Genomic DNA, 12168 nt, shown 5'->3' with positions numbered 1-12168 from the left:
TGAGGAGGCAGAGGTGAACCCAAAGGGCTGGCGAAGCTGGGGCAGAGCTGAACTGCGTGCTGTGCCGTGCTCCACTTTCTTCTGGTGGAGCTGGGCCGCTCTGCAGCCAAGACCTCTACTGTCTTGAGACAAAAAGAGAATATGTGGGAAAAGTTGTTGGAAAAGTCTCATACTCCCTGCCTGCTTTTGCCTTTGTTTTTCTGTGCTGTTTCTAAAAATGCTCTCTCCTTGTTTGACCCCCTTCCCTTCCCTCCCGTTCCCCTGGCTTTTCCCATTTAGGTCAGGAAGTGCCCTGTTCTTGACACAGCATCCAAGGTAGATCCCGTGACCGGCCCTGGTCCCCAGGCTTGACACAAGACTTGCCAGGTTCTTTGTTTCTGGGTGGACCATGAGGAGCCCGTCGCATTTTTTTTCAGGTGATTTAATCCGCAGTTGGCCATGCCACAGACAGCTCTTTGCTCCTGCAGGTGCACTGCAGCAAGCGGCACATGAAATGCTGCGCTTTCTCAAGAGCACTGAAACCCACTTCTGTCTGAGTTGTGTCCATACAACAGATGATGGCTTTGTGAAGAACAAAGCAGAGGACCGTGTACAATAAAAGAGGAGTGTGCTTTGGTGAGTGCAGAATGTTTGCTCTGCAGCTGTTAATGATGCAGAACCTCTGCCTTTGGTGGCTACAGAAAGCAGTGACTCTGGGCTGTGTGGAGGACCTGTGAATGTTGGTTTCGCACTAACAAAGGCGGGAATGCTGCAGGCAGGAGGAACGGTTCTTTGCTTTCCTGCCCACAGAACTCTGCTCACACATCTGCTTTCTGCTCTGCACCCTGGCCGAGTGCCGTTCCAGCAAACTAACACAGTGTCCCGGTGTTTATGACACAAAGCAGTTCTAACCTGTGCCAGCTTCCCTAGCTTGCAGCTTTCCCATCATTCAGGTCCAGTTATCCCCTCCTCTACCCAGAAAGACAAAATCAGCTTCTGAAAGCCAGGGTCTTACTGACATTGCTATGAAACAGCGTTGTGAGCTCTTGTAAGCACAACTTATGCCACATAATGAAGACCAAGAAGTAAAGATCAGCCTTTTACCTGCCAGCTGTTTGCTTTGCCCATGTTATGTTCTGCCAGAAGGAAAAGCAGCAAACAACACAAGGCAGTAACGCACAGAAACTGGCAAAGAGCTGGAGGAAGCAGTTACAGAAGAACGAAGAAGCTGCAGTGGAATCATAGAGGATGAAATTAATTGCTACAGGTACCCGAACTTGTAGGGCAGCAATAGTGAACTACTGCCACAAATTTGGCTCTGACAGAGGTTTGGGCCAGTGCTTATGAGCTACAAATATTTTTAAATAAGCTCAATAATAGAAACCCAAACTGCTTGCCATCACAGGTACGCGTGGAGACTGGTGCTAAGGCTGTGCTCTCCTGCAAAGCAACCTGTCTGTTTTGGCGGCAGGGAGGCATTTTCTGGGGTGTCTGGAAGATCACAGGATTGTGTGGCACCCAGTGAAATATCTAAATTAATAAATTAATATGGCAACTCACTGTCATATATATATATATATATAAGGTCATGGCTTTTAAAGCTGGATTCAACACTGAACAAGAACTTCAGTATAAAAGAAACCCCCAAACCAGTGTAAGGCACAAGGGCCAAGTTCTGGTGTTACTCACAGGAGAAGAAAGCACATGTGATTTCATTGGCTCCAGTTTCCCACCTGGAGAGCTGAGTGACTGGCCTTCAGTTTCTTACCAGGATAGCCCACTCCCAGAATTCCTAGGAAATTCAGGATGGACACGAGCAGGAGTAGTAGTTGCGAATGCAAAAGAATGTTTTGTTTTGTTTGGTTTTTAAAGATAAACTACTGCCAAGGTGCTGCTCTTGCCTGTTGCTGCAGCAAAGGGTGACCGTACTCATCAAAGTGTCCCCCCCATTGGCCTTTGCTTGCTCTGGTCACTCGATGTATCCAAACCCCAGGGGAGGGTGAGGGTGAAATTCCATTTCATTATGGAATGAAGCCATTAGGAAATAGTCACCTGGACTGATTCACTAGCAGGGTCTCAAATCATTTGTGTCATTTGCAAAGGTCGTGGGGTGTTGAGCACCCAAATCCCATTGAATACCAATTTGATATGGGCACTTTGCTGCCTTGGCTCTTTCAAAGACGCCAGCTGTAAATTCCCCCGGTCCTGCCCGCACCCTGCTGCATCCCTGTGAAGCTGGAATAACTGCAGTGACCTTATGGAATTTCCCTAAGGCACCGATGCTGTCGGCACTACCAGTAGAGAGCCAGTCTGTAAGGGATGAGAGCATTAACAGACCCAAAGCCATCCCTGTTTATGCTGAGCTATATATCTTTGCCTCCCTAGATGAGTTTCAGTGTTCTTTTATTTACTGTGGTATTTTCTTCAGGCATTTTACTTCATATACCACTTTGGGAGACTTTCAAAAGCTTTCTAAGTACAAACCATTGCTTGGCAGGACTTTTCCTGAGACCGAAGGAATTTCTCCTTGCTGTACCAGTCAGGCTAACTAAGCGTGTGTCCTCTTTCAGAAATGCCTTTGGTTCACTTCAGAATCCTCGGCTGCTCAAGTCTGGACCTGTCTCTTGGATGCCTCTAGGACTCTGAAGCGATGCGGGTGAACTGGGAGGTCGGGAGGCTCCCCCCCAGCCCAGCAGCCTGCCCTCCTGGGGAAGGTGAGAGGGATGCCCAGGTGCTCTCAGAAATTAATTTCTGATGAAAGCTACTACTCCAATACTCTAAGAGCAAACTATAGCAATCATTTCAGTCGTTTTATGGCAGTCAGGTTGTTACGGGCTGTGTGTCGTTCCAGTTCTTTCTTTCTGTACCTTGTGAGCTGTTCAAACCCTGACAGGGCCCCATCTGTTGCTGTGAGTTACTGGCAGTGTGGTGCAGTTCAAAAAAGCGGTTGCTTCACAGTATCAGATGGGGCCAAATTTTCATGCGTGTTGTCAATCATGTTTTGCATAAACCGCAAAGACCATCCCACGGAGCCATGCTGCTAGCTATTTTTATTTTTTCACTATGGAGAGCAACCCAGCAAACTTAACGATTTATTTGGCATAGCCAGTCATTTGCAAAGTGTTTAGATTGCCCCCCTATAGCTTCAGATGAGGAACGATTCCCTTGTAGTGCTGCAGAACTTGGCTTCTCTTTTGAGATACTCAATCAGCATCTACCTGTTCAACTCCTTGTAACATCAACGGACACTGTAGGCTAGGCTGAAGAGACCCTCACTTCGCCCCGGTCGCTAAATACCAGCAAAAGGTCACTGTGATTTTGGCAACATCAACTGGGAATAGATGTGGACTGCTCACTTAGGAAATGGCTATACATTTTTGAGCTACATGCAGCCTGTAAATTCTATTTTGAAAAAACATTCGGTATTCTGGTGGCTTTTTACAGACAGAGCTGGCTTCTGTTTCCATCAGCTACCTGCAGCAAATACTTCTCCCTCACTGGAAAGGTACAGTCTGCTATGAATAACTGCATAGCTCGATGACAGATGAACTCGTCTTTGATTTATCGAGTTGATGAAAACGCCCTGAAGGGCTGGTTAGGTCTCACTAAACGTCTGACGGTTACAGCTCTGGCCTTGAATGGCCTCACCAAGATGAACTCTTACAGTACTGAAAGAGTGATTAACTCTGCGTTTCACTTCCACGAAACAGGACCTCACTGCTGCTCGTGCAGCAGTTCTGCAGGGAAGTGCCCCTCACAGTATAAACAGAAATGGGTAAAACTGTTCAGATACATACAGTCGGAATCACAGCTGACCTCTTAAGTCGAACCTATAGCATTTACTGGCAAAAAAGTAAATTTTTCTGGAATCAGCAATGGTTTGACCATAGTACCTGTGAACAGAAGTAGCTGAATTCAGTAATAGTATATCAGAGAGAGCCACTGGAGGTATGAACAGGAAAAAGATTGGGATATTCTCGGAAATAACAGGAATGAGGGACACGGCAGGCTCACACCCACATGTCTCTGAAGCCCGCTATATATACCACATACAGTATATATATGCTGAGCCTTTGCAGGTGGGGAAGTTTCATCCAGGATTTAATTCTGACTGAAACCATAAAAAGGCTCCAAAACGTTCAAAAACCAGATTCCTGCTTGTTGGCATTTTGAGAGCTTAAGCAAAGCTGCTTTAATTTTTGTAACCACAAGCAAATGTAAAACCTCTGCGTTACAGACAACACCAACAGTTAGAGCCAGCTCTGGGACAGGAATCCTAGCGCGCGTTAGGAGTCCAGAGCGCAGGCAAGCGTACAGAGACTCGGGAAACGTGAAGGAGGCTGGGTGCGAGCTGAAGCTGAGCAGAGAGGCGTGCGAGGAGCCCGGGGCCCTGCAGAGCACAGCTGAAGGGACTTGCTTATCTGGTAATTTCTAGTGGGAGTCACCTGCCAGGCACGAGGGCTCCGCTCAGAACCTGACCAGCAGCTACTCTGCGTGGTGCTGAGGAGCTTCCAGGTAAGAAATGCGTCTGTCTTTAACCAGTCTGGTCTGTTGCTGTAGCGTCTTGGAGCTGAGGCGTCGGTTTGTTGTGCAAACAGGGCGAGGGAGCTGGTCCCTGGGGGTTTGCTGTGCGCCTTCGCTGCCCTGCCGGAGTCCTCAGTGCGTAGTGCTGGTTCCTGGCTCGCTCCCTCTCTGTGCCCAGTCTCTTCCTCCACCACAGCGGAATGGTTCCTTCTCCTGCCCAGAGGAAAGATGTGTGTTGGGGAGCAGCAGGCGTTTTTCCCAGTCTGCTTGATTTTCCTGCTCTGCTCTAGAGCGTGGACTTGCAAAGGCTGGCATTGCTATGAGCAAGGAAGCAGCCAAGGGCAGTGACTGAGGGTGACACAAGGCTGGGAAGAGGAGGGGGGGGATAAATCTCTTGCCATTTATTTAGCTGCCAAGTTAGTGTAATATTGAAAATAAAACAAAACAAAGCACACCCTGCTCCCCCCGTACCCTTATCCAGAGAAAGGGCAGGACAGTGGGACATGGCAGGGAATAGGAGGCCATAGTCATGCCTAAAACTTCTAAGTTGCAGCTATGGGAGAAATCCAATTAAAAAAAAAAAAAAGGAAAAATAAAAAAAGAAAAAAAAAGAAAAAAGGAAGAGGAAAAAAAAAACGAGTTATATGGAGGCTGTGTCCAATTCAGTTTGTTCACCATACGACCACAGTTCGCTCTGACTCTTCCTAGTCTTCCGTTTGTTATTTTTTAAAGTATATTTATAGGCAGTTCCTTTGTTCCCAAAGAGTTCCAAAATGGCCCTGATTTTAGGACCTGTTCTAAGGGAGCTAAAGGCCAGAGACAAGTAAGCAAGCTGAAAGAGTTGCATGTTATTAACTCATCCTAGTTTGTTTTAAAGTTCCCCTTTTTTCAGTGGTACTCAAGGTTTTTTCTCGCTTTGCATGCGTTTAGTGAAAGGATAGGCTCACAAACCGTCATCAAATAGCAGATAGTGAATAATGAGTTAGGCTCGCACACAGAAATCCAAATGGGTTTGTTTAAAGTGGTGTTTGGTATGCAAATAGAATTAGCAATCCAAATGAGGTTGTTCCTCCTCACTGTTTGCTTTGCCTCTCCCTGGCTGGGGCTCCCAACTGGAGGGAATGAGGTAATGGTTTAATATAGCCTATTAAGTGATTTGCAGTTGGACACCAGAACGAAAATGGAATCTTTTATCAAATATCAGATCCTTTTGGTTCTTCCAACCCCCTTAAAAGTGAGTCGGCAGCCTGGGAAGGGTGGTGAAGGTGGCCCGGGAGCCAGCCGTGCCCTGGGCGCTCCCGAGGGCTCCCGCTGGAGCCCTGCCTGCGCGGGGTGGTCCCAGGGCAGTGTCACAGGCGCCGATACTCCAGCCTGAGCTTGGAAGTGGTTTTGATCCCAGGTGCTGTTAAAGCAAGTTCCCCATATCCCCCCCCAAAAAAATGCTGTTGCCTTGAAAAAGGTAGATGGTTTGATAGAAGTGTGTAGTATTCATTAAGCAGCTTCTTTGATACTTAAATCCGCTTTTGTTGAGTACAACGATCAAATTATGTGTTCATAGTTTCTGTGGTCTGAATGTCTTGAACTTTGTTCTTGCATCAATCGAGACCGTAACGGTTGTGCCAGGAGGTGCTCGGGAGCTGACGCCGCCTGCCCTGGCCGACCATGAACGGGCGAAGGGATATGAAAGAGCTGCTCCCAAGCAGCAGTCTCTCACGGGGGGAGGTCTTGTGTTTTTTATTCCCTGCCACCCGAGTATCTCAGTAGCCTTCGACACGACGGTCGGGCTGGTGTTCTGAAGATGTAACGAACACCCTTACCGTACTGAGGACGATCCTTTCTGTTGCTTGGGCTTTCATCGCACTTAAAGGTGATGATGATAGGATATGAAGACAAAGATATGAAGTGTTTTTAATGCACTGGCGTTTTTATTGCTTCACGATGACTAATACAGTACTTAGAAGGGTTCAAGCTGTTTTTCCCCCTAAATGTTTTGAATTGTACAAAATAGTAGGAAAACGAAATGCTTTTGCTTTGTCTGCGCTCAGCTCCCTGTTAGAAATCCCGGGCTTATCTTCACTTGTTTCTAAAGCTGTTAATTGTAGGAGAGGAAAGGAGGTGCTGAACTTTTTTGTAAACCCGTACATTGCTACGCCAGTATGTTAAACTTCCATCTTAGTAAGGTAAAGCCAAATAGGAAGTCTGAATACTTGGAGTCTACAACAAAGTCTCTTGGCTGTTTTCTTCTGCGACTGGACAAGTTACTGTCTGCGTGTGCCTGAGTTTTCCCAGTTCTAACCTGCAGGTAGTACACAGCGGTTTGATTGCAATGCTGTCTTGAGTTGCAAAGTGTCTGGGGGGCGAGGGGGCCGTTGCTCTTGTGAATGAGAGGTACAGCATTACGGACCGGTGCTGTTGCTGCATAGCATTAAGAGAGCGACCAAAGCCCATTTGGAAACCCTTCCTAGTGCCCCTAAGGAGCGATAGGAAGCATCACTAATGCGTATGTACGTATGGGAGGGCTGTGTTTGGTAAAATGCGATCCCCGGCCTGATGCTGTGCTCGATCACGTGAAGGTGTAATGGCCCATGGCCCGACGATGTAGGACGTACGTGTGTATTTTACCGACTGGTGCAACAGAGTCCTCGGAACTTTTGTACACCACAGTGCAAACCGTAGGCTGATAAAAGGATATTTTATTTAGTTCTTGAACTTAACTTTAGGAGAAGCTGTGATCACCTTAGAGTGTTAAGCATGTTGAAATAAGGCCTTGGGGGTTTGGAGGAACAAACAAGGCTGAAAAAAATCCCCTTTCACAACTTCAGAGCCAATATTGGTCACTGCTTTTCAAAATTTTCAGTACCAAAACATTTTAAGTCTAAGATTAATAAAATGGAAGCAGACGAAAATGAAAGTTTGCCCCATTTCTTTTGGCCCCAATATAATAATTTGCTTACAAAGTTTTGTTACAAAAAAAAAAAAAAAAAATAGCTCTACCGGTACCAAGACTGGAAGCAGGGATTAGGAAGTTGTGCCTGTACCTAGGAACCAGGGCCGGTACTGGGTACTGCGTTGGGGGTTTCGGTGGCCTTTTGAGTATCGCTGAAGATGTTACAAGTAGCTGGAAGGTTCCTGCTTGCCTTGCTCTTACACTAAGTCCTCCATCGCCACAGCGAGATGTGATTGCCCTAGGCAGAACCGTGTTGCTTCAGTTTTCACCCTGTCTGAGCTCGGGCTATTCCGATAGCAAGGCATCTTTCTACTCTTTGCTACTCAGTTCAGATAAGCTGCCCAGGGCGCTGCCTTGTCAAGCGGAGAAAGAGGAGGATTGGTTTTGTGGAGTAGCTGTTGCTTGTTTCCTTCCCGCTGCTTTCCCCAGAGGGGCTGCGGTTTAGGATCTCTCCCCCTTTGTGAAGGTGTTACCGGCCGTGCGAGTTCAAGGATCATAAGAGGGGGTTCAAGTTCAAAGTCTCCTTGGCTTGTTCCAGCCTACAGATCAGGAGGACGCGTAACATCAAATATATGTATGTTGAGGAATTACAAGAGAGAGTTTACTGCTTGTATTCTGCGGGCAACACTAGCTCCTGGTGTGCGTAAGGACCGTTTTTTTCTGGATAAAGGTTTTTTTTTAGGTGGGAGCATACTGAGAAATTCCTCCCCCACCCCCCCACCGCCCCACCACACGCTGGCAGGTCCTTTGTTTAGAAATCAGGGCTATTTCGAAGTACAGCTTGCTGAGATGTTACCGAGGTGGTTTCAGTCTCGTGTGGCTGCTGGAGCGTTAGGAGCGGGGCAAGGATAAGGCAAGGTTTCAGCAGCGTCGCCTCGAAGCCCAGCTCGGCTTCCCAGAGGCGCAGCCCCTTCGAAAAGTTGGCCCTAAGTTGTGTCAGCCCAGCGCAGCCCACCTGAAGCAAGCGCACGAGGAGCACAGCAGCCGGACGCCGGGCCCAGCCCAGCAGGGAACGCTCCACGGAGCCGGCTGGCTCCCCGTGCGCCGGGGGCAGGCACCCCCGAGCAGCCGGCACCGCTCCGGGACGGTGGGACGGGAGCTGTGAGACTGCGTTCAAGCACCGGGGAATGCCGGTTACTTGGTTTAAACATGCTGAAGTCTCTACTGCTTCAAAATAAATTCAACTCAGAGCTGGGTTGCGATTCAACTCTTTTATTAAATACACAACTAAAATGCTTAAAATTAATAACATAAGCTCTAAGGCTTTATTAACCAGCACGTTAAATAGCACGTAAGATATAACAACGTATTTATACAATAACAGCTAGTGAAACTGTTCGTCCTGCTTCTACAAAGAAAACAATCTTTCTGTACGTGTTTATCCACACACGTGGATTCTAGCGATAAGAACGGTGACAGCAGAACATCGTCAGAACAATTACGGTAAGCTGCTGGTAACAGACCGTGTGAACGCAGCGTTAAGGACCAGAGTCCTATCTTCGATCCCTTTGCCTTCTCTGAGGGTGTTTTATGCATACCTACCCTTTAAAACCGACTGCAGAGGACATCTCGCGGGACTTTTTTTTTATTATTACCAATTTACCCAAGAAGACATTTTAATAAAAGGCACGGAGTTCTTGTTTTCACTTCTTTTAAAGATAATTAGTGAAGGGTAGTGCTGCTAAAAGGTCAAATTTGTTTCATTTCAGGAAACACCGTAACTCCCAAAAAAACTCTTGGTCATGTTGAGCATCTCATGAAGATGGAAATAGAAACAGTGAAGCTTCCAATAAGAGACTGTAGCTTCTGTGAAATCCAAAGGGTAAGCGTTGGGCAGAGAGGGGCAGAGAGAGGAAGGGAAAAGAAGGAATCCAACAGCTGATGTTCAGGGGTAGCACAGCTGGAACTATAAAACGTAGTGGACCGATACCTTGATGAGAGACTGCAATACACCAAAAGAATTAGCAGGTTTCCATAAAATAAGTGTACCCTGCAAAGGAATACCATTTGTACCCTGCAAAATGGGACTTGCCAGCGTGAGCCATTTCAACTAGGACATAGATACCGTCTCCACCATCTGAGCAGTTTTGGGCAAGGCCATTTCCTAACTGGGAAATTCCTGACAATTTAGTGAGACTTGGTGGATGTGGAGAGCTACGCTATCTTCATTCTCGTGCCTCAGGGCAGAGGATGCTCGTCGTTGCCTGTCGGGCTGTCCCCTCCCGCCGCTGCGCCGCTGCACAACACGGGGTGCTGTACTGGGAAACCCAACAGCTGCCCAGGCTCTCGCTGCTGCTCGTGCGGGGAGGGTGAAGGCTGGTAGCCACCGGCGGGGAATCGGAGCACTTCTCGGGGAGGCCTTTCTTATTGTATGATTTGCCTAACTACATCTCAAGTGGAGGAGCTGCTGAACTGAGGGCTTTGCAAACCCTTTTGTAAGATACCTTTAAAAGTACTCTTCTGTCAGTGTAAAAATCAAGCGGACCTTATTCGAAGTTGCAATGTAGCAACAGGGTGCTGAAAGATCATCTCTTCACCTCTTGCTGAATTTTGCTGATTTAACAAATAACTTCCAAACAGAAGCAGCTACTCAAACTGACAGCAACCTCAGATGACTAAATGGCCCAAGTTTACCCAGAGGAATTCTCTTCAACTTAAACAACAGCAAAAAAGCCTCAGTGTTTTCTGTAATCTGTACAGGAGTAACTCTTTACGATGAAGATTTTTTAAGAATCAGAAACTATCGGCTTCCGAGGCCATGGCGCTGGGAGTTTTCAGCCATGCTTATGCTGCAGCATTGGGAGCAACGATGGTCTCTGCTTGGCCGAGTTAGTTGGTCTCTGCTTGGCCGAGCTAGTTTTATGATGTCTTTCTCAAAGCTACTGGGTTGTTATGTCTGCACCCATCCAATTTCAGGGAAGTCTGACGATAGGTCCAAAAGTTACTAACGTACAGAGAGCCAGTGAGTACAGGAGCCTGGCTTCTTAGGGAAGCAAGTTCAGAAAACATACCTTGACCTACCGACCCATCATGGACATGCAAGCTTCTACTCTTGACTTTTCTCCCCTCTTTCTACTTCTGCAGGCATGACAGTACCTGTTCAGGTGTGAGCGAGCCAGACACAGAACCGGCGTACAACGTGAGCGCAAGCGCCAGTGAGAAGGCCCAGACATCAGACTTCATCGATTCTTCTGATAAAGGCAAGCTTTTTTTTCTCCACGTTCTGTCAAGGCGAAGATTTTTGCCAATGCGATTGACGGCATTACCAGACAGTATTAGACAAAAATAGCTAGATCTAACTTTGCCTGGTAAGACAGCAATCAGCAGGCACTCGGGCTAAAGGACTTTCTCCAGATCCAGGATTAAAAAGATAGGGCAGGGAAAGGCTGAGGGCCTCTCCCTTAGACAAAGCAATAACCAGTAAATATTTAACTTGACATACTTGCTGATTATGAGGCAGTACAATCAGGAAAACACAACTGTTTCCAGTTCACTGGTATGTTGAGTTTAAAAAAATTGTAAAGAACTTAACTTAACTTACCAACAGCTCTGTCCGCTGCCTCCGTCTGGCTGTGGAATTGCTCACCGTGCCTGCGGCTGGTGCAGCTCCGTCACCAGCAGCGCAGCAGGACTGTGCCTGCACGGTTCAGCTGCACTCCAGACCGTGCCCTCAGCAATATTAAAGCTCCCCTCAGTGAGACAACTTTTTTAGAATTAAATCTGATGCAGACCAGGCCTCAGACAGCTCTTACGCCATCCCGAGACTCGGTACTGCCTGTGGAATTGCCCTCCTGTGAAACTCGTTTAAGCGAGATGAAAATCCGTAGGAGAAGGGGAGGAACAGAAAGATACAGAGGCAGAAGGGGATTTTTCTGGGTTGCCCCTGGCTCTCGTGACTAACTGGCTCTCCGAGACAAGATTGAATGGAGCTTTCCTAAGCACACATCAGCCTGGGGGAGGGCAGGGGGGATTTCCCTGGCCTCCATTTTGTTTTCTTTAAGGTGACATTCCCGTGCCTGCCATGGATGCCCAATTAGAGTTATCGTCTGTCTGTCTTTTTTTATTTACTCAACTCCATCCAAGGTTAGGACCCAAACTTTGTTTTAAGAAGAGATGGATGGGAGGGGGGGCGTGCGCTCCAATTCATCTTATTTAAATGCCTGTTAAAAGCCAATTTGCAGAGTCACTCAAATTTCACACCATTTCCTCAATCCCTTGTGAACCAGTTACTTATTAACACAGAGGCTAATCACCAAGGAACGCTTCTCTGCTGCTTCCTTCTCTTGCTTTCCTGAGAATTACAACCTGCAGGCGGAAACACAAAGCTGAGCTTGTTCCAGCGAGTCAGCCAGCGGAGGTAAAGCGGGCAGTCAGCTCCTTTCAGGCTCTTCACGTCGTACTGGAAACAAGTTTAAGTTCTATACCAACTGGTTCATTTTCCCTGCTGTTCCTGTATTACCGAGTAGTTTTGGCAAGGACTCACAGGCCCAGCTTACTGCAAAGTGTTGAAAAAACATTCTCTTTCCAGCGACAAAGGCAGCGAATGCAGATTTTGCTTGCGCACCGCTGTGGCTGTACCAGGTCTGTTTTGGATGAGGGAGGGGATTAACACTAAGTTGAGGAAAATGTTTTGATGCTGCGATTCAAACACAAATCAATACTTGGCATCTATTTAACGGCGGCGTGTGGTCAGAGCGCATGTGTAACATTGCCTTATA

General features: G+C 47.3%; 1 long non-coding RNA gene across 1 annotated transcript in view; it reads left to right on the top strand.

Moving 5' to 3' along the window:
* LOC148056024 (uncharacterized) overlaps nucleotides 1-11583 on the top strand; it is a 52890-nt gene extending 41307 nt beyond the window's left edge. The window contains exons 8-10 of the long non-coding RNA XR_015704369.1: nucleotides 468-615; nucleotides 2550-2693; nucleotides 10535-11583. This is a non-coding gene — a long non-coding RNA (uncharacterized LOC148056024). The remainder of the gene's footprint in view (nucleotides 1-467; nucleotides 616-2549; nucleotides 2694-10534) is intronic.
* The last annotated feature ends 585 nt before the right edge of the window (nucleotides 11584-12168 follow it).

This window comes from Nipponia nippon, unplaced genomic scaffold, assembly GCF_047370975.1.
Source record: "Nipponia nippon isolate SJK-2023a ecotype South Korea unplaced genomic scaffold, ASM4737097v1 scaffold_19, whole genome shotgun sequence".
Taxonomy (NCBI): Eukaryota; Metazoa; Chordata; class Aves; order Pelecaniformes; family Threskiornithidae; genus Nipponia; species Nipponia nippon.
The sequence above is the reverse complement of the archived record's forward strand: the minus strand, read 5'-3'. Positions and strand labels throughout refer to the sequence as shown.